We start from the raw sequence: 24,003 nt of genomic DNA on the forward strand, positions 1-24,003 counted from the left end.
TGTTTTAGCCGCAGCGCGCTTTTGAGCTAGTTTTCCTGTATCACTCAGGACTATGGGGGGGCCGGGCCTCCCTATGGATCCAATGTGTGGCTATGTCTTATAATATATCTATCCTTTATAGTATGATTGTGCATCCTTCTAGGTTGTTAAGTTTTAGTAGCTACTCATGAGAAGTATTCCTTATAATGAATGATCATTGATTTCCAGATGCTTTGCACTAAAAAAAGTGTTATTAAACCTGCCGCAAATAATAATCAGCTGTAGTCAACCCTTGCTTTAAAGAACTAATATGGAGGAAGGGGGTGATGTTATATCCAAAAATCTTTTACATCTGAAGTATCCAACCTTTTTGTGTATAATAAACCTTGTTTGTTACATGAACTTAAAAGTTCACAATTTCCATACATGATTCTTTTTTCCTTGTATTTGATGATTAATCCTGACATGTATTTCCATTATCAGTAGGTAATATATAGTAACAAGACAATGATACACATTATAACAATGTATATATTATAGCCTAATGAGTGCACGAGATCATTTACCTCATCAGTGATGCCAAGTCCGGGAGTCCTTCCCTAAATTATTTGCCCAAATTTGTGACACCAAGTATAATAACTAATTTTAGTGACCATTTGCATCCATTTTTCACTTTGATTAAAAAATTGCCTCTCAACAGGGTGTGAACTTGATGGGGTTGGAGGAAACTCGACTCGGCCATCAAGCTCACGACAATATAGTAAGGAACCTCTTGTTCTCAGTGATAATTTATCCTCTTTAGTTACTATTCCGTATTGCTTTAATCACAACTAATGTGTTGGAAACATTACAGCTTAATAACATACCTCATCTCTGCATTCAAACTGAGTTCAATATTTAACTGTAACACCAGTAGGCAACATATCTTAAAAAAAGGTATGTAAAAAGGTTGACATTTTGAATGATATATTTAAACTCTATTATGTTTCTATGGGTGTAGTACCGTTACGATTAGTCGAGTGATCAGCATATGGGTCTTATATTTTTGATAGCATAGGTTCAAATTTTGCCATGGGCTGGCAGTTGATAGTAACAGTAGTGTCCACAGATACCTGCCTGTTTCTTGTTTATCCTGTTCCACTTTAAACCATGACTGGCCAATCTTTGGAGAGGTAGCATAACCTTGAAGTGCCACTAACAAACCTTTGTCCATTCTTCTGATGTGATCCTTTTTTTTCCCCACCCGCCTATAGCGCCGGTAGGTTTTCTTCAGGGGCCTGGCAGTCGGCCCAGGCCCGTCATGATGCAGGCAATTTTTTTTATAGTGGCGCCATTTAGTATTGGCTCATGCTGCCCCCCGGAACTCATTCTTGATTCACTTGGATGGTTTAGCAGGGCTTAGGTATGACTAACATTGCAAAAACAGGAAATTTTTAGATTTTTAGTGTGGCAACACATTGACAAATGTTTTGGTATGGACTGAACATCAAAGATATATATATGGAAAATGGGTGCTTGTAGATCTTGACATTATATCTGTCAAGAGTCTCCAGTTATATCCTCTCCCCCATCTCCTGAAAATATTACTCTTGTCAGGCAGTCTAAGTGAAGCCTTCCATCGAAGCTGGCGTGCAGACATAATGTCAATGCTTAGATTCACTGTCCTTATAGCACTGAAAATAATGCAATTACATGCAGATATTTTATTATTTAGAATTGATTAAATATTTTTGCATGTATTTTCAGACATGAAAAGTGAAAATTGCTGCACAAAACCGTCTTTCATCTGCACCAGGAGGCAAGGCAGCTCAAAGCCCAGGCTGTTACAACTCCTGGGTAATTTTTGCCCAGAGCCAGCAATTTTTTAGATCCAATAGGGGTGGATTTTTTCTAAGGTCAGGTTCAACATGCTGCAAGATGCCAAGATCTAAGCCAAGTAGGAGATATGGGTTACATGAGAGGAGGTTTGCTCTGGCCTTATACTATCAAAGTCCAAATGCTAATAGATTTCTAAGCACAGTATTTCACTTGTCTTCAGTTTCAACACTTCACTCATGACTCAGGGGTATTTCAGTACATGTTGGCTGGAGCAAACAGACTCTGACAGCCCTGCAGCAAAGAGCACAGGCTTTGTCAAAAGAAGAGATACTTCGTGGGATTTGCCATTATTTAGTATTACTCTTGTTACGCCAATAATTTTTTTCCATATACTTTGTCAAATATTGCAAGTAATGCACCATTGTTGGTCTTGCCTGTTATAAATCAGATCTTGTTCAATTAACAACCTTTGGGTGTTTGCCACTTTCCAGTTGTAATGCAAGGAATTATTTATCTCCCCTGCCAGATATCACATGTAATGCACCATTGTTGGTTTTGCCTGTTATAAATCAGATCTTGTTCAGTTAACAAGCTTTAGGTGTCTGCCACTTTCCAGTTGTAATGCAAGGAATCCCCTGCCAGATATCGCATGTAATGCACCATTGTTGGTTTTTCCTGTTATAAATCAGATCTTGTTCAGCTCACAAGCTTTGAATATCTGCCATTGTTTATTTCAGGTGTAATGCTTGGAAGCATTTGTTCTCTTCCCTAAACAGTATGCAATGCTTTATTGTGGATTTTGCCTGTTATGTTTAACCTTGTTTAGGTAACAAGCTTTTGGTGTCTGCCTTACCTAATATGTGCTGCAGTGACACTTGGCTTGGTTTCATGATATGAAATTCAGCATGTAATTTCATCACACTAAGTGTCGATCATCACATGTCTGGCATCATTAATGTGGCTTCCAGGAGTAATCTTGTTCGTATTACAGCATGCAATGTTTTTTTTCTGCTTTATATGATATACATAATCACATAGGTATGATTTTTTTTGACAAAATGTAATGGCAGTTGATAGTCTTGACTAATGCCTCATAAACCTTTTGAAAAATAATGTTTTTTTGAGGGGGGTGGGGTGGACAGAGAGTGGTTTGTTTGGTTGGCAAGTTCAAGGAGTTTCATATCAAATGATTTTATTACATCCAACTTTAATGTGTGCTAAAAACATATATTTTATTACATCCAACTTTAATGTGTGCTAAAAACATATATTTTATTACATACGACTTTAATGTGTGGTTCCTGCAATAAATGCTACATGTTTACTGATGTAGCCTATGAAATACATATCACTCTCTGCCCTGTAATTTGGTGTGTCACATACTGCAGCATAACTTTCATGATATTTTATTTCACTATGAGTTGCCTTATTTTGTCTCATTTGCTTTTATCATATGTGCCTCCGCTGCATAGTTGTGCCTACTGAGCTTAATATCTTCATGACCCTGACACCAAGGTCAGAGCTTGAGATCATACTGTGTCCTACATCCCATTTTCACCTCCAGGCTCGGCTGTCTCCCAGGACCACCAAGTTATTGCATTCCATTTAAGACAACTCATGTGTTACCTTCTTGATGTCCTCCATCATGTATTTGAACATGTTTTATGATGCTTTACTCTTATATTGATGTGCCTTGCAACATTTTTATACAGTTTTTATTGTATATAACGCACCATTGTTGGTTTTGCCTGTTATAAATCGGGCCATGTTCAGTTAACAAGCTTTAAGTGTCTCCCATTGTTTATTTCAGTTGTAATGCTCAGAAGCTTTTGTTCTCTGCCCTGTCAAACAGTGTGCAATGCTTGCCATTATCTGGCACTTGTACAGTTAGTATGATATTTCTACTCAGCTAAGAGCATGTTGCAAAAGGCAAAGGTACGGTTGGGGGCATACACTGTAGCAGCGTGTGGCCTCGGTGCTCATCTCCATAACATTGGCCCTTGAGCCTGTGGTGTTAGGGAACCCATTACCCTGGGACACAGGAAAGTGTGACATCCGGGTTACCACAGTTGCAAAGGCATTATAATATTCTAGGATATGCATAGAATGCTGTATGCTTTGCTTGTATTTAAAGCACTGGATATGTTTGCTACACACACACACACACACACATATATAGATATATATATATATATATATATATATATATATATATATATATATATATATATATATATATATATATATATATATATATATATATATATATATATTAGCAAATGCTTTCTACACCATATTTTTCATAAAATAACAAATTGATAGTGTAGATAATACCTAATAAAACATAAGAACAAATATATTTTTCTTTACCCCGTTAGTAAAATCATTTTACAATAATGAAAAAAGCAAGTAAAGGCCGGATAGGGTGCTGTGGCAGGTACATCAAAATAGTAAAGCTACCCCTGAAAAATAACGTTTTTGGTGGGCTGCAATAGATGGCGCTACTTCCGCATGCCCGAGGAATTACTACATACCACTATCTCTTCGTTTATAGTCTTTTTGGTCCCGACATATGCGGCCCTATGTATAAGGCTGCTGGGCGCCATTTTTGGCCCTATGAGCACCGCGCCGACTTTGAACTGAGGTATTAAAAGCATAATTTTACCTATTTTGGAAGCGGATTCGGCTGCTTTTTAATGTAACAATGCCTTGCTGACTAGCCTTCGGTTGTAGCAACATGCCACAGAGGGGATACAAAGTGTATTAATTAACTGCAAAGCCGCTGAGAAGACAGAGGTGTGCTAACAGTCAGTCGTCTTGGGAGGAAACCATCGGTTATGACAGCAAGACACACACACTGCCATTGTGTGTGTCTTGCTGTTTTAACCGCCCTCCCTTTGTACTGTCTATGGAAAATTGGAAATCATTGTGAGAGAGGCACAGCTACAAGGACTGAAACAATCGTTCGCATCAGGTCCAGACACTGAAGCTGATAAAGGAAGCTGTGGCCCTTATGGCCAAAATTATTCAGTCTGATCTTTCCTAGCTGTTATTACAGACTCACAATGGATATTTCACAGTCTCATCAAGGCCACAGTCTAATAGACTGGACGTGTTACAAGAGTTTAGATGAACAGAGGCTAGCTTTTGGTGAGCCATACCTGTCTTGGTAAAACTCTAGAATCACACCCAACTCACTCTTAAAAGTTAATACATTACTTTTTTATATTGTATTTGCTAATCATCACTCTGGTAACAGTTTCCATTATTATTACTCGTTTCCGAGATTTTAAAATGCGGGGAAATATTACTATTTCAGCGGTGATAGGTTAGGTTACTATTTGCTCATGTGAAGGCGCTTCAGCTAGAAACTCCTCTAGGTTGGGTTACAAGTCCATCTTTATTTAATAGCCTAATTTATAAGGTTGTACATTCTTCATTTTCATTGGTACCAATGTCATTATAATATGTTGACATTTTCCTACAATATTCTCTAAACCTATTTTGACCCTCAAGCAAAATGAAACATGTTTACATGGCCTTAGTATTTTACGGTATTATTTATCAATCAACAATAAGTGTTTCAATTAAATTAAATTAAATGTTATTGAACTCATTGATAACTTATCTTCACAATACCTTGGGATCGCACAAAATTTATTGCAGCAACTACATCCTAGTGTGTGTGTGTGTGTGTGTTGAAAGATAGCAGCCCGGCGAGTAATGGAATCAGTGACCCCTCACGGCCTCACCCCAAGATAATTAGTTTACACTAATTTTCTCTCCATATGCTAAAGTTTTCTGCAAGCAGGTAACAGAAAGGAAGTAAAATGCCTTTGCATTGATGAAGCCACGTGGCCCATGACAAGTATATCAAGGCTCATGACGTTCAGGAGGCAGCGTCCCTCCCTGCAGGCAAGGGTCAGGCGATGAAGGGATATGTAGGTAATAGAAAGACTTCCCAAACTGCTGCTGATCATGTTTTACAGTGATGAGTATTGTTAAATCCATCCATCACAGCAGCACCAGTCAAAGAGAAGCACCCAGACTTGTTTGAAGTCTCTCAGTACCCTCTGAGCGCTGCTGCCTCTCAATGACATCAGCAGCCCGCAGTGACACGCCTATATCACAGGCTACGTGGGTTACTGAGTGCCAATACTGAGGCAGTGGCTGGTGACCAAATTATGGTAAAGTATAAGGGTGTAATGGTGAGTTGGCGATACCTGTTGATGTAGACACAAACTGTCTCTTATTTACTTTCCCAGAGCTCGTTGGCTGCTGGCTCCCTGCTGGCTGTTAGGGGAAGGTGTGCAGGTCTGACACAAGTGTGCTCAGTTTCAGTGGATGGCCTGTATGGCTGTGAAACAGAAATACAAAAGAGAACGTGTGCTAGCATTTGAAAAGCGCGGCGAAAACAGGGCCAATAATGGCGTCCAAATTTTATGTTGTCGGGACTCTCTCTATCAAGGGACTCGAGTCGGGACCCACTGCGCTGCCACATTCCGCCCAACCATTTACTTTCCCTGCCAACCCGGAATCGACAAAAATATTATTTGCCATGCATATTAATGCAATAATTAGTGGTGACCAACCACTTTCAAAGATCTCTCTCTCTCTCTCGTTAGTTTCTTTATACACCGTGTTTCTGATTTCTTCCCTTTTGGACTGGGCAGCGAGAAAGACAAAAGAAAGGATCGAAAGGCTCTGGAAACACTGGCCAATTTAGATTTTTAAAAGCCAATTTGCCAGCAGGCTGATGTGCAGAAGTGGCACCTGCCGTAGATTTTAGTAGGCTAGTTAGCCAGATCGCTTTCGTTTTTGCCTGCCAGAATAGACAGTTGGGCCAGGTCCACCTTACATGAAAAAAGGAGCAAAAGGAGTGGGAAAAGACTGACGGGAAGAGATGCGGAGTGGTCAGGGAACATGCCATGACTGTGACTTGGAATTTGAGTGGGGGCCACGGCAGCCGACTGCGAACGTTCTTCTTGTCTACACCTAAAAATTTTGGCTATACTGTATATGATCATCCTGATAGTGAGGATAATTTGTAACTTACTGAATGCTTAAATGTGCAGAGAGAGAGAGAGAGAGAGAGAGAGAGAGAGAGAGAGAGAGGATAGAAATCCTCCCAAAAACCAACCCAACCTCCGTGAGATTTTCCCCCTCGGAAAAAAATCCAATCTGGCAACTCTGCGCTCGTTTGGCCACGAACCGTGTCATCGATGATTTTACCAGTGTGATTTGAACATACAGTTCTGAAACCATACCGCGTCATAGGAAACCGCGCCTTACGAATCCGCGTCATACGCGACGACTGTAATAACAAACATGAGTAGTGAGTCGCTGCGCTGAGCGGATGTGTTGTGTCTTGCTTGCGAAAGTGCTGCGTCGACATGGCTGGCCGAGCCAGGGGCATGAGGAATTTCTGTTACATTTATGTGGATCTCACAGGCGATAAGTGGATTGGATGCTGTCTGTGCCCTAAATGGTGTCATGTGAAGTGTGCTCATCTGCCTGGAATTAACAGGAGAATATATATACCTAAAATAAATTGGATTTGCAACCCATGCCTTCATAAAGCATCTCTGGCTACCAAAACTGTGGAAAAAATGGATGAATTCAAGCAAGAATTATCTAAGGAAATATCTGTGGTTAAGGATGAAGTTGAATCAAGGGCTATGAAGGTGCAGGAGGAGCTGGGATAAGTTGTTGACACCCTTAAACGTGCTGAGCATGCTGAATCCAGTTGGGCTGAGGTGGCAAAGAGAGGCAAGAAGGTCAAGAAAAATCTCTTAGTTGTAAAAGCTTCTACACAGGAAAAGAAGGCAACAGACATGAAGGATGAAGTCTACCAGGCACTGAATGGTATTCAAATAACTGATTCAAGATTTACAAACAGAGGTAACATTGTCATTAACTTTGATAATGAGAACACAAGGGATAAGGCTACTCAAAAACTAGAGTCTGTTGAGCAAATTAATACCAAGAGTGTTGGAAAGATGAAACCAAAGATCATGATATGCAATGTGCAAAAAGAGGAGACCAAAGAAAAAATAAAGGAGACCATCTTAGACCACAATGAGTTCTTACAAGCCATTGTGGGTGTTGAGGATAAGATTGAGCTGTTTTTTAGCAGGCCTGCAGCTGGCGGCACAATGCAATACATATTGAGGTGTGACCCAACTGTAAGAGAGCTGATTCACAAGAATCATGACAAGTTAAATTTAGAATGGGGAATATACACAGCGAGAGACAGATACCATGCAATTATATGCAATCATTGTCAGAGATACGACCATCTTGAGGCCAACTGTACTGCCAAGACCAATGGAGACGCCCCAAATTGTTTCAAATGCGCTGGCAATTATAAATCACAGGAGTGCACCATGGCTGAAAAGAAATGTATAAATTGTGTGAGGTACAAGAAGCCTGAAAACAACCACTCAGCGAATGACCAGTGTTGTGTAGCTCTCCAGGCTGAAATTGAAAGAATTCATAACATGACCAATCATGGCATCTTTAACCAGTGTCTGTACTCAAAGATAATTTGTGTGGGTGACTGTATGTGTCGCAACATCATGGCAGCCATTCACATGTACATTATAATATACACATTACATATTTTCATTATAGTATCACAATTAAATATCCAACGATTATTTCCAGCACACTGAACATTCATCACACACAAATTATCTTTGAGTACAGACACTGGTTAAGGATGCCATTCGGCCTCAAAACCGCACCCATTACTTTTCAGAGGATGATTAACACATTGTTCTCAGACATGATAGGACATAAAGGGACGGTGCCTAGGCCTGCGCCGATCCTCGAATACCCGCCCCCTGACTGGCCTTGGGATGTAGTTTCTATTGACTTGCTACAGCTTCCCGCCAGCCACCAGGGCTCTAGGTACCTCTTGGTTTGTGTAGATCACTTGTCTCGGTACGCTGTGTTAGCCCCGGTGAAAGATAAATCTGCTAAGTCCATTGCTCATGCCCTAATAACTCATCTAATTTGTCCATACTCCACACCTAGAGTGTTGTTAAGTGATAATGGAACTGAGTTTCAAAATCAACTTTTAACAGAAATATGCAAACAGTTTGGCATTACACAAAGTTTTACAGTCAGTTATCACCCAGCCAACAACGGCCTTGTTGAACGCGCTAATCGGAAGATTTTAGATGTCTTGCGCCCGGCCATTAGCGGACTTCAGCATACCTGGGAGGACTGGCTAGCATATGTTGCAGCAAGCATAAACACCCGTGTTTGTGAGTCAACGGGACAATCTCCCCACTACATAATTTTTGGGGTTGAGAAGAGACTCCCATATGACCTGCTTAGTAGTTCTCATTCACCTGTATATAATGTAGATGATTATTCTAAGGTTCAACTCAAAGTTTTCACAGATATTCATAGAAATGTCAGAGACTACAGGCTACATCTGAGGCTATGTGCTTGCAGCAACACAAGCGTGACGCCCCTGTTTCCTTGAAAGTGGGTGACTTTGTTATGCTTTGAGTCCCAGAGAGACATTCGAAGTTGTCCCCTAATTTCGTGAGCCCACACCAGATAGACAACTAGGTGGTAACAAATTTGAGCTTTACAACCTCATTTTTAATTCATATGAAATTGTGCATAGTGATCGCCTCAAAAAGACAGATGCCCAGCCTGAGGTCCTTGATTCAACTTTAGTTGAACCAGCGAGAACCGCCTGTTTGCCTCAGCCTGACGATGCCTTGTCTATCTTTCCAACACACGACTATAACCTGCGTCCTCGCAATTACTAATTTACGTTTGGTTCCTGAGCTGTTGCCTGCATCTTTTTCATGCGAGGGGGGAGTGCTTGAGTAATACTTTTCACTCTTACTCACTATTTTCTTTTTATTGCTGAGTTGATGCAGGGCAGTCAGTCTCCTTGGTTGTTTGGGACCATAATAATCGAGGGTGTTGACTAACATAGGGATAGGTACTTTTTAACCTTGAACCTCATGTGCTTCTGTTTGAAACAGACATTTTTCTCTGCAAAGACAGACCTAATTACACTTGAGCAGACGCTGTCCCTAACTTTTATTGTAACCAGCATGTGAATATGTCAGCTTTGGAAGCATGCAGACAAGTCTTACTTACCTTTTCCTTGACATACCACTGTTAACCATTACGGGAATTATTTTTTACATCAAAGATTCAGTCATCCATGTCCGTTCCGATCGGAGGATAGGTGGAAATTTGTCTTTTTAATTTGATGTTTATTAACCCTTTCCTTGCTAAGCGCTCGCAATGAGACTATCCCCCCAGGCGCGCTCGGGCACCCCAGCAGGGGAAGGGGATCTCTTTTAACCGCTGTATCTCAAAAACTGTTTATCACAGCTACAAAACAAAAACACCATTGGAAAGAGCAGGCCAAGATCTATAAGATTCGGTTATGTAAGCCTCTCCTGCAAACGTACAGGCACGTTCAGGGGGCGTTTTTTGGAGTGAGTGCGACTGGCGCTCGCAGCGAGCTTTTAGCACCACCAGCAAGTGACGCTAGTGCTTGCTTTTAACCTCTGTATCTCAAAAACTATTCATCACAGCTACAAAACAATAGCACCATTGGAAAGAGGAGGCCAAGATCTATAAGATTTGGTCATGTAAGCCTCTCCTGTGAACGTACAGGCACATTCAGGGGGTGTTGCCTGTGAAGACGTACATTTATACGTGCGCAACGGTCAGCCGTAAGGCAACTACTGTAGATCTCTTGATGATGGGGTGCTGGCAGGGCAGTATTGCCAACTGCAAACTTTACAACTATTTGGTCAAAATATCAGTCATGTGATAGGTGAAACTATGCAAAAATGTCGCTATATTGGTCAACAACATCCACCAGCTGCTCGTCCGTAGATTTTCTGCGTTGGGCTGATATGATTTTCCACCAAATTTAGTGGAGAACCCACTCAACTGGCAATCCTGTGTTGTGAGAAATAGTGGTGGAACACTTTCATACGCGGGAGATTTGAGTGCGACTGGAGCTCGCAGGGAGCGTTTAGCACCACCAGCAAATACGCCTAACGCTCGCTGCGAGCATTTAACAATGAAAGGGTTAATGCTGGAATTACTTTGATCAATTAGGCTGGATTTATATATTTCTGTGAGATTTATTACAACGGTGATTTCACAACTTGGTGACAGGATTTTCTTTTATAGTACAGTAGACCTGAAAAATGGAGTATGAGGAGTTAGTGGTGCTGACAGCTCTCCAGACTTGTCCTTGTTATCACATTGTAACTATTAGGAGACTCTACGGATAACATTACCTCTTTTCACACACCCTCATCTATTGTTGTAAACCCCGCCCATCTCAAAGGCGTGCCGAGGATAACGACACTGGCAATTGATTGTCATGCGCCGGATGAGTGTTTCTCTGCGACAGTTTTGTGTCAAGGTGTGACTCGAAGGTTCAGTGTGTAGCAGATCTTCTTCAAGGATTTTTCCTTTTTCTTTTTACTATTCCAAATAGCTCCATTACCATGTATCCTAATGACAGTTTAGTCAATTTATTTTTCTAGGATGTATCATGTAAATAATTATTCGAGCTATTATTTTTTTGTTTTTTCGGAATAGAACTCAGCTTCCATGTCCATGACTCTAGCCCCGTTTACCTCAACCTGTATGTACTTTACCCATTTCATGTTACTTCCATGATTATTTTTATTATCATAGACATTTCCCGATGTTGTATCGTTAGGCAGCTCTGACTGTATATAATTCTTTAAAGCAACTTGCTTAGCTAGTTCACATTGTGCGTCTGTAACATGGATAGGTACACTAATTTTTAAGGTCGGGTGAGTCGCAGGGTCGCGACTTTTAGGTGACCGAGCGATGTAATGTCTACATTATAATCTACATGTGAATGGGTGACTGTATGTGTCGCAACATCATGGCAGTGCCGCGCCACAGAATGTTTACTAACACGTAGGTGTTAGGTTGTGCTTAGGAGGTGCTCCTTGCTGTGGGAACGGTGCTGATTTGACAAGTTTTGGCACCTACGTGTTAGTAAACATCCTGTGGCGTGGCTGCCATGATGTTGCGACACATACAGTCACCCATTCACATGTACATTATAATATACACATTACAAATATCAGACATGGAAACTGAACTAATGGTTATATGTAATATTATTCGTAAAAGAAATTAAGACACTCACTCACTCACTCACTACGATGTTTGAGAATAAGTGCATCGAAGATGACTATTGAGGCTAACGTTGTACAGTACCCTCTCGAGTTTCACGCTATCCGAGTTTCACGGTTAGTCCTAAATTCTTACCATCCCGACTTTTGCGCATTATCACCCCGAGTTTCGCTCTGCTTTGACAAGTACGAGTCACGTCTACTTACCATCGGCGTCATGCACGCTACCTTTAAAGGTAGTATCACACTGGACATTTTCCTCCAAACACTGTAGCTATGGCAAGAGAGAGAGAGAGAGAGAGAGAGAGAGAGAGAACGGGTCGGTTTGAAGCCACAGTTGAAGGCGGCTGCCTTACGATTGGCTGACAGTTCTGAAAACACGCTTGTGATTCGCTGGGAGTCCAATGATGTCATCGCCGACGCTCACCCTATCGGCGGGTTTACTGCCTTAAGGCGGTGTCACAATGGCCGTTTTCGTCCAACCGTTGGGGCTACAGGCAATGCCCGTACGCCCAACCAGGAGCGAGTTCACGGTTATCCGCAACCTGTTGTCACACTGGGCTTTTTTCTTCCCACCGAGTTGGCGCCAGCTAGGGCAACCGGCAACTCCAACTTTTCCGGGTGTGCGTCACACACGGCCAAGGTCGGTTGCCCATATCCACAATGTAAACAAAGCACTTGTCCTGTAACAACATGGCGTCGTCTGCTAAAGTAAGGGCTGTCGCGGCTTGTGCTGCCATTACCCAAGTTGTGGACTTGTTGCTGCAGTTAAGTGGAAGGAAGAAACAGTTGTGGGTGTGGTGTGTCTGTGGTTCCTCCATGCCAGTTCTCATTGTCACCACTGCGTGTGTGCGGCCATCCCACCCATCTTGACTCAACCACATAAACACATGGATCGAATAACAACACACACACACACACCAGACTCATTAGGAACCATCGCAGATGTTTCTGACAAACAGAAACAACTTCACCATTTCTTGAATTTTAAGGGATGACAGTCCGCGCTCACAGGCTACCTGCAGAGAGGCAACTAAGCCACGGGCAATTATCACTTCAAATCCAAAGGCACGAGAGTTGATGATTAATTTATTTTAAAGGTCTAGCTTGGATCTTTGATGCAATAAAATTTGACACAATTCTGAAAGATACTTTGTTTTTGGCGAATTTTTAAAAGTTTTTTGACGCGATTCGAGTCAAAAGCTCAGATGTAGACGATTCCGTTTTGATGCGAACCGCATCACGGTGCGTGAAAGGGTTAAGCCCTTGGGCGCAACTCAGGGATTCCCCACGAGACCACGCTGGTGCCACATCACTCCATAACTCTCCTCAGAGAGGGTCGCTACCTCTCTCTCTCTTTCTTGCATGGCTGTGCAGGGCGCGAGAGTGAGATCTACTTGAGCAGTCCATTGTGGCGGAACGCTGAATGATGCAGCTTGGCGCCCGTTGCCAAGGTCCATCAAACGGCAACGTCTCATGAGCCACGTTGCCAAGTGATATGGAAGGTTTACCGAGTCGTTGTCTTTCCCTCTAATCCCAAGCCATTCATAACACCATGCAGTCATATTATGGATATATATATGTAGTGCGGAGACTATGCCTGATGAACGAGCCTCCCATAACCCACTTAGCCAGTGGGGTACCTCTCTGGCCGACTCGGTAAGGAGTGGCTCTCCCGCCACGTTGGTCGCGGGTTCAATCCCAGGCAGCCGGTGAATACCCTGATCTTGATTAATTTCTCGTGTGTTTCGATACACGCAGAGGATGTGTAGGAAAACAGAAAAAGAGAAAATCAAATCCCGGGGCATGACAGTGGTGGTATAGCGGTGGGCATCCTCTCCTGCAGTTCTGTTGAGTTTCCCTGAAGGGGTAACAGGTAGGATGGCCCATGCTCCGAGGGTAATAGAAAATGGGAAGCGTTGGAGGTATGCCTCTACGGAGACATTGTGAAATAGTGCACCAAAATGGGTCACAGTCTAAAGGTCTCAACACACAGAAATTAATCTACATAGAGGGGAAAGTCGAGTAGTGCGGCGACCATGCCTGATGAACGAGCCTCCTATAACCCACTTAGCTAGTGGGGTATCTCTTTGGCAGACTCGGTAAGGAGTGGCTCTCCCGTCACGTTGGTCGCGGGTTCAATCCCAGGCAGCCGGCGAATACCCCCACCTTGTCTTGATTAATTTCTCGTGTGTTTTGATACACGCAGAGAACGTGTAGGAAAACAGAAAAAGAGCAAATAAACTCCCGGGGCATGACATATATTCCATAAATAGATAACGAACAGACTAACAGTGAGACAGATCGCTATGTGCAGGTCACCGCTAGATCTGTAAACAATGGGGGTTTCCCCGGGCCAAGCCACAGGGCTCAAGTTAGAGTCAATGGACTATAGTCCCACCAAAGAATATCAGAAATTTCCGAGATTGAGGGCCACCAGAAGGCCTTCACAAGTAAAATCAACAGGGTCCAGCACATGAACTACTGTGAGAGGCTGAAGTACTGGACCAGGGCCAACACCTGGATACCGCGGCTCCATCTCCGACAGACTTACTGATTGGAGCAAAGAAGAAAAGGAACTGCCTGGTAACAGTGGAGCCCCATCTCAGCTGCATCACTAACTGATGGAATTCAACTTAGTGTGTTACAAACATGCGCATCAAGGATAATTTTCACCAATGTTAGACAGTAATAGGAAATAAATAATTTGCTACTGTGATTCATCAGTGTAGATAAATTAATTTCTTTGGTAGATTTTGGGGCAATCCCCCCTCTCCCCCAAACCAAGCTTGGGGACCTGTGGGAATGCGGGGTTTCGGGTGGGGGGCACAAAATCCGTCACAATCGCATATTTTTTAGTGTGTGTGTGTGTGTGGGGGGGGGGGGGGAAAATTACCCTAGATCTAGGGATATTCCCTACATTTAGGGACTTTTTCCTCCTGCCACCACTGAAATAAAGGTTTGCAACGAATTTACTGTACCCCATATGGAAACCATGCATTCCCACTAGACCCAAGCTTGCTCTGGGAGAGAAGTGTAGTGAACCAACCAAACAATGCTCACCTCACCCGTCTGGCTTGGTGCCGGCGGCCAGATGCGTCCACATAAACCACCTACACCACACTCATCCCTCTCACTAGCACCGATTCGAGTAGCTTGCCTCATCGTGAGGTTTCTGTCCTGCTAGTAGAGTCCATGGCACCAAACACGGTGTATCTTCATTGTTTATCACTGACACAAGCTGGCTACTCGTGATCTGTCCAGCGCCACGTTCTAGACGCAGCAGCAGGTAATGCCGTGTGTGTTAGCCCCAACCTCCTGTTCGAGCACGTGAATCCTGACTAACCGCATTTCGAATCTGTGCTTCACGCGTTCGTGTCAACAGTAATTGAATGTAATTGTGGCGATTGAATCCGTGCCTCCAAATACGATAATACGCCTCCATATAATAGTTAAGGAACGAAATACATATGTCCCTCAACCATAATATGAAGATGCAAGTACTTAGAAGTAAAGGAAAAGGGAGAAATCGGTTACAGTCGTCCCTCAAATAGTACGGTTTTGGTTTTATACGGATTGTCATAGAAGATTTATTTAGGATTTTTAAATTTTTCGCTCGTCGCACCAATTAGCCATGGCGTGAGTGGCAACACTGTTCTACCAGACTGCCACCCACGCACATCTCCTCAGTCTTGTGTATGCACAACATCAGGAACACTTTTTTTTGCCAGATTGGAACCTATGCGCTTTCCCTAAGTCCGTCTGTGTGCACAACCTGAGCTACCCTTCTCCATTACCACATAACATGAACATGGGACCCAAGAGACAAGCCAAAACTCTTGCTGAAAGCACCCCAAAGCATTTGAGAAAGATATTCACCTTGCAGAAGAATTCAGATTTAGGAGAAGTTACGTTTTGGTATGAGTTCAGTTACGGTAGGGAGAGCATACCACGTGAATCTGGGTTCCGCCTGGCTCAGCTTCTACTAGCTGGTCAAAGTTGCCAGTTATGCATTTTCTGCTATAGTGTTACCACGCTTGGCAATGGAGCCATCCTGGCAGCGCTCCCTGATTGATTGATAGTTTATTGTTGAAGGTTGTCATACACTCACACTCTTACTCTCTACTACAGTTTCTATTGCTCTCTAAATCATACTTGAAATAAGATACGAAACAGTAATTGTTGAGATTGACTCCGCGCCTCGAAAATATGACATTACACCTCCATATTATATAGACACTGCACTGTGACTGCAGCTGAAAATGTATAACTGGCAACTTGGGCCCATGGGTAACAGCTGAGCCAGGCGGGACCCAGATCCTGTAGGAGTGGCCAGAAGTGTTTCTAGGAGGGCACTAATTTTAAATGGATTTTCGAATAGTACGGGGATCCTGGGTCCCTAGCCCCGGGACTATTTGAGGGACGACTGTATTTTAGGTGGGGACCACAATATTTAAACTACTGAGCCATGGTTCCCAACCTTTTTTTCAGGCGACCCCAATCATGCACGTCTAGACATTACCACGACCCCACTAGTTCGTTTTAGTACCGTGCCAGTATTTCATTACCTATGGTACTAAATCGAATCTTAATTGGGGGAGCTTCACCCCCCTCGATCCCCCTTTGGTATGGAGACTGAGTGAAATTGCGTGGTTTCCATACATGGTAAAAAAATCGATGAATGTATAGACTTTCCCTACATCTAGGTAAATGTAAGGAATTTCCCTACATCTAGGGTATTTATCAACCCCCCATAACTCAAAAACTATGTATTTGCGACCCATTTCATGTTTACCGCCACATTCCCCGCAGTCTCAAAGGCCTCCTAGCCAATTTTGGTTGCGAGGGGTGAGTACGGGCAAACACTAGAATAATACCGATTTTGGTGTGTTCTGTATTAAGTGGTTACTTATTTTTATCACAAATCATTAGCTTCTGAATGGGGTGGGGGGGGTGGGGGGGGGGGGTGAAGGTATGTTTTGCAACAGAAACAATTCGGTGAGTCTCCCTAAACATACCAAAATCTTCCAGACAATGTTTCATCCATCAGTATGAGACGGGTGTAATTCTGTAACTTTACTGCAGATTTCAGGTTTGGAATCCCTTCCCCACTCACAGCAATTGAAATTATTAAAAATAAATTCTTTAAAAAGACATCTTATCCATTCAGATCTTATCAAATATTTTAAGATATTTCACAACCAATCAGTTATTAAATCCTTTGATTTATTCTGATCCAATCAGTAATTAGGGGTCAGAGATACAAGGCGTCTCAATAGTTTACTTCAGTTGACTGCAAAAATTTTCTACTCCTGCTTTTTTTAACAACTTTGTTAAACTACTGTCTAATATACCTACCTAATCAGTCACCTCTTGTTCTGATTAAGACTTAATTCTCAAGAGGCCATCTGACTGGCGTATCTATTCTCGTCTGCGGCCGCGCCCCTACCACCCTGGTTATTGCATGACTGGACCCGGGTAGGGGGGGCACCACCAGGTAAGTTATGACCCTTAGGGATAATTTTGATTTCAAATCACCTAACACACACGTTTATCTGTTGTACTGAATAATTTTCAAGACAGAACACAAGTACACTGCTTATGGCACACCCTTCCAGCCCAATTTGTCACATGTTATAGCTCTCCAAGTATATCAAACAATGGGCTGGGGCGTGCCTGCGGTGTTTTGCCCAACCCAACATTTTTCACTATAAATCCTCGCCATGCTGAGAGTGGATGACCCAGCCAAGTGAGTAAACCTGGTGGGCGAACACCTTGTGTTGCCTTGGTATTTGTGCTGCAAAAGCCACTGCAATATTTGTCACGGAGTCAGCAACATAATAATATTATTTGGATGGCCATTATTTCAGAAAAGCGCGGGAAGCAGCTGAACCATAGAAACCTCCTACAAACAACAATATAAACTGCCAAATGTTTCAGCAACAAGCTTACTTGTACGCCTCGTTTTACTCTTAAAGGACAATAAACAGAATTATCCGTACCTCAGAAAATGAAGAAACAAAAATCGGCTTTAGTGGGCTCTCTCCAAGTCAAGTAATCCACTCCGTAGACCTGAGGCTGGGACTGGGTTACAGTCAATGTTGCCAGATTGTCGTACTCGGCCTCTTATATTTGCCAACTTCCGACCCCAAAACTGCCTCCTGGGCCTCAATAATTCGATTCATATATATTCATGGTTCAAATACTTAATTCCTGATGTTTCTTGGCAATAGTTAGGCGTCAAAAACCGGTAACTACTATGCTCTGAGTACGATAATCTGGTAACGTTGGTTACAGTTCCTGGGTATGTGGGATAAGCCTTTGCAACGGTTTGCTTATAATTGATTGATTGATTGATAGTTTATTGTTGCAGGTAAACAACAAGGGAGAAGGGAGGAACATGCCATCCCAACCCCCAGGCATGACAGTGTGTGATTATACAACTATTAGTACATGTGTAGGTAGCACCATGAAACTAAAATGACACAATGGTAGGAAAGAAAGCACAACAAGGGAGGGGGCGGTACCTCCCCCTGGACAATAAGACAATAAAATGTGAGGACGGAGAACATTGCCCAAGCACTAGATGGGAATGAATACAGAGATAGAGTAAATACTAGTCCTTAAAGTAGAATACTGCAGAGATCACAGCCTTGTATAGCACGGCAGTAGTTCAGGCTGCCACACACTGCATCACCACCGTGGTGCAAACTGAGGGTGTTCTTTGAGGATAGCAGGGAGGACATCATGGTTCAGGAGCCAACAAATTGTCTGGGGCAGGTCAAGGCAGTCCCGTGGTTTAAACTTAGCAATGAGAGGGCATTCCATGACATAGTGATGCAGTGTGTGGCCCCTCGGCCTGGCACATAGCGTGCAGCAGACACCAGGGGAGCTACCTCCCAGTAGTGCCTATAGCCTAGCCTAAGGCGCATTGCTACCACATCCTGAGGGGCACTGTGTCGCCCATAGGGGTAAACACAGCGCTGGGAGACACTAACATAGTGAGGCTGCTGGCGCTGCCATTGTCACAGCAGTGTCTGAGTTGGGTAGCAATGCTATCACGTGAATAATGCCTAAGTCTATTCTTAACATAGCTAAGCGTATAGTCAGTGCCAGGGTCCACTGTGTCATCCTGAAGGGCACGTCGAGCAAGGCAGTCTGCCTTCTCATTGAGCTGGATGCCCACATGGGAGGGCACCCAGGTGAGGTGGACCGTGGCACCTGCGGCCTCAAGGGCACGGACGGCAGTCAGGCACTTAGTTACAAGATCACAGGCGGTAGGGGGATTATTCACTTGGCCCATTCCCTCTCTACAAGAAAAAGATGGATGGGACCAAAAACTGCTGGCATGCCAGCTCATAAGTTAATACATCATAATGGAACAGCTACATATGTATATATATATATATATATATATATATATATATATATATATATATATATATATATATATATATATATATATATATATATTGTTGTGCTGGAAGTTTCTCCCAGGGGTCTATGGGCCTCTGGAACACTCCAGGAGGAGCGAGCAGGGGCGGGAGCAATGGCTGCCTGCACCCCTGAGGCACAGCCAGGCGCCAGGCAGGTAGTTTTGCCAAATCGCCCAGATTTTACTACTTGTTCATTCTTGTATGATCAAATATACTGTAACGTTCTAGACTGTACTGTTCGGTATATATATATATATATATATATATATATATATATATATATATATATATATATATATATATATATATATATATATATATATATATAGGAGAAGAGGGCGAGAGGAGTCAGTCACAGTCATAGTAAATCATAGTCAGCTAGTGGTCAGTGGAGTCAGAATGAATTGTACTACTAACATATCAAAAGCTTTTGATAGGGTCTGGCACAAATCTTTGCTTTCTAAACTACTCTCCTACGGTTTCTATCCTTCACTCTGTACCTTTATCTCCAGTTTCCTTTCTGACCGTTCTATTTCTGCCGTGGTAGACGGTCACTGTTCTTCCCCTAAATCTATTAACAGTGGTGTCCCACAGGGTTCTGTCCTATCTCCCACTCTTTTTCTGTTGTTCATTGATGATCTTCTTTCCAAAACGAACTGTCCTATCCATTCCTACGCCGATGATTCCACTCTGCATTATTCAACTTCTTTTAATAGAAGACCCACCCTTCAGGAACTTAACGACTCAAGGCTGGAGGCTGCAGAACGCTTAGCCTCAGACCTTACTATTATTTCCGATTGGGGCAAGAAGAACCTGGTGTCCTTCAACGCCTCAAAAACACAGTTTCTCCACCTATCCACTCGACACAATCTTCCAAACAACTATCCCCTATTCTTTGACAACACCCAGCTATCACCTTCCTCAACACTAAACATCCTCGGTCTATCCTTAACTCAAAATCTCAACTGGAAACTTCATATCTCATCTCTTACTAAATCAGCTTCCTCGAGGCTGGGCGTTCTGTACCGTTTCCGCCAGTTCTTCTCCCCTGCACAGTTGCTGTCCATATACAGGGGCCTTGTCCGCCCTCGTATGGAGTATGCATCTCATGTGTGGGGGGGCTCCACTCACACAGCTCTTCTGGACAGAGTGGAGGCAAAGGCTCTTCGTCTCATCAGCTCTCCTCCTCATACTGATAGTCTTCTACCTCTTAAATTCCGCCGCAATGTTGCCTCTCTTTCTATCTTCTATCGATATTTCCACGCTGACTGCTCTTCTGAACTTGCTAACTGCATGCCTCCCCCCTTCCCGCGGCCCCGCTGCACTCGACTTTCTACTCATGCTCATCCCTATACTGTCCAAACCCCTTATGCAAGAGTTAACCAGCATCTTCACTCTTTCATCCCTCACGCTGGTAAACTCTGGAACAATCTTCCTTCATCTGTATTTCCTCCTGCCTACGACTTGAACTCTTTCAAGAGGAGGGTATCAGGACACCTCTCCTCCCGAAACTGACTTATCTTTCGGCCACCTCTTTGGATTCTTTTTAGGAGCAGCGAGTAGCGGACTTTTTTTTATTAATGTTTACTTTTTGTGCCCTTGATCTGTCTCCTTTGCTGTAAAAAAAAAAAAAAAAAAAAAAAAAAGGAGGAATATTAAACCACAGAGGCTGTGCAAGGTGTTTCACATATCTCCCTCCCACGGAGTCTCCTGACGGCGACACGGAACCCAAGTAACACGTCCGACATAACAATATATATATATATATATATATATATATATATATATATATATATATATATATATATATATATATATATATATATATTTAAGAGGTTTTGCAGTGACGTCACGAAATAGCGTCGTCTGCACCTTGTGCGTCGTCTGCAAACCCGTTGGTGGTCACCTCCCCAGCAGAGTGAGCAGACGGACCACGTGTGCCCCATCCCCAAGTCACTATCTTCTTATTGTTGCTGTGCTCTTTCTTGTTGTTCTTTGAGTTTTTGGTATGCTCTTTCTTGTTTCTCCCCCTGTAGTCTCAAAGCTTCCAAGAGTTCAGTCAACACGTCGTCCCTCTGAGCAGCTTGGGAACGACTCTCCATGGCGACTAAAACAAATGCCTATACTCCTGACGCCAAATGTTATGCCGGACGTGTTACTTTTTTTTTTTTTTACAACAAAGGAGGCAGCTCAAGGGCACACAAAAAAGAAAACAATAATAAAAAAAACCCGCTACTCGCTGCTCCTAAAAAAGAAACAAATGAGGTGGCCGAAAGCAAGGTCAAATACGAAAGGAGAGATGTCCTGATACCCTCCTCTTGAAAGAGTTCAAGTCGTAGGCAGGAGGAAATACAGATGAAGGAAGATTGTTCCAGAGTTTACCAGCGTGAGGGATGAAAGAGTGAAGATGCTGGTTAACTCTTGCATAAGGGGTTTGGACAGTATAGGGATGAGCATGAGTAGAAAGTCGAGTGCAGCGGGGCCGCGGGAGGGGTGGAGGCATGCAGTTAGCAAGTTCAGAAGAGCAGTCAGCGTGGAAATATCGATAGAAGATAGAAAGAGAGGCAACATTGCGGCGGAATTTAAGAGGTAGAAGACTATCAGTATGAGGAGGAGAGCTGATGAGACGAAGAGCCTTAGCCTCCACTCTGTCCAAAAGAGCTGTGTGAGTGGAGCCCCCCCACACATAAGATGCATACTCCATACGAAGGCGGACAAGGCCCCTGTATATGGATAGCAACTGTGCGGGGGAGAAGAACTGGCGGAGACGGTACAGAACGCCCAGCCTCGAGGAAGCTGATTTAGTAAGAGATGAGACATGAATTTTGGGTTCCGTGTCGCCGTCAGGAGACTCCGTGGGAGGGAGATATGCAAAACACCTTGCACAGCTTCTGTAGTTTAATATTCCTCCTTAGTAATACAATTCACTCTGACTCTTCACTGACCACTAGCTGACTATGGCTTACTATGACTGTGACTGACTCCTCTCGCCCTCTTTTCCTATATATATATATATATATATATATATATATATATATATATATATATATATATATATATATATATATATATATATATATATACCGAACAATACAGCCTAGAACGTTACAGTATACATTCGATTATACAAGAATTAACATGTAGCAAAAATCTGGGCCAGTTGGCAACACATCCCGCCTGGCGCCTGACCGCGGGCCCCGCGGGGCGCGGGCGGATCCTTGCTCCCCGCCCCCCTGCTCGCTCCTCCCGGAGTCTTCCAGAGGCCCATAGACCTCGGGAGAAGCTTCCAGAACAAAAATATAATGAAATGATACCCTTATATTTTGCATCATCCCGTAGGTTTCTCCAAATAACTTGTTTATATGCTTCTCTGGAGATAGTGTGTCCTGCATCGTTACTCCCAAATATTTTTCTTCATGTACCACCTTTAAGTTTTCTTCTCCCATCCTGTATGTTTTCCTCGGTCTTTTTTTACTTTTCCCCATTTCCATAACATGACATTTGTTTGCATTAAATTCCATCTCCCATAACTGGCTCCATCTATACACTATCCAGGTCTTTTTGCAGTTCTTCACAGTCTTCCTCCGCCTTCACTTTTCTTATTAACTTTGCATCGTCTGCTAAAAGACTCATATAACTTTTTATACCCATCGGCATATCATTTATATATATTATGAACAATATTGGTGCCAGAATTGAGCCCTGAGGAACTCCGCTCTCTATACTCTCCAATTTGATTTCTCCTCTCTAATCACCATTCTCATTTCTCTTCCTGTTAAGTAATCCTTCATCCACTCGATGACCTTTCCGCCCATTTCTGAAGTTTCCAGATTAACCTCTTGTGGGGAACCTTGTCAAAAGCTTTCTTTCAGATCGAGTCATACACAATCAGCCCATCCTTCTCTTTCTTGCACCACGTCTATTGCTCTTGAGTAGAAACATAGTAAGTTGGTGACACACTACTTCCCTTTTCTAAATCCAAACTGTCCTTCATGTATCATGTTTCCCTTTTCTAAATGTTCAACCCATTGTTTTTTTTTATTATACTTTCACAGATTTTGCACATTACACTTGGTAAAGAGACTGGCCTATAATCTAATGGTTCAGTTTTATAACCACTTTTATAAATTGGTACAATGTTCGCTCTCTTCCACTCTAAAGGCACTTTTCCTGTATTTATAGAGAATGTTATTGCGTCATATATTGGTTGCAATAATTAATTTCTACACTTTTAGCACTTGACCGGAGATTTCACCCGGTCCCATAGCTTTCCTTCCATCTAAAGTTTCCATCAGCTTCAACAGTTCCCCTTTCTCAACCTTTATATAATTAATTTAGCTTCTCTTCATTACAATTTTCGAGCCCCCTGTCAAAGTCGGTCTCTTTCGTAAATACTTAATGAAAAAAAAATTAATATTTCTGCAATTTCTTCGTCCTTCTCGTAGAATACATTTTTTTCTTTTAGTCTTTCCACTCCTTCATTTCTTTTTTTTTAGCTTCCCATTTATGAATTTATAAAACATTTTTGGTTCTTCCTTACAACAAGAAACGATTCTTTTTTCAAATTTAGCGTCCTCTTCTCTCCTTATTTTCAC

The 24,003-nt window shown here is 42.6% G+C and overlaps 1 long non-coding RNA gene across 1 annotated transcript in view; it reads right to left on the minus strand.

Annotated features, from left to right (window-relative positions):
* The window catches only part of LOC126981372 (uncharacterized), a 54,730-nt gene extending 36,643 nt beyond the window's left edge, over positions 1-18,087 (minus strand). Inside the window, exon 1 of the long non-coding RNA XR_007733919.1 lies at positions 17,975-18,087. This is a non-coding gene — a long non-coding RNA (uncharacterized LOC126981372). The remainder of the gene's footprint in view (positions 1-17,974) is intronic.
* Positions 18,088-24,003: the final 5,916 nt, after the last annotated feature.

Source organism: Eriocheir sinensis, chromosome 47, assembly GCF_024679095.1.
Source record: "Eriocheir sinensis breed Jianghai 21 chromosome 47, ASM2467909v1, whole genome shotgun sequence".
In the NCBI taxonomy this organism is placed as follows: domain Eukaryota; kingdom Metazoa; phylum Arthropoda; class Malacostraca; order Decapoda; family Varunidae; genus Eriocheir; species Eriocheir sinensis.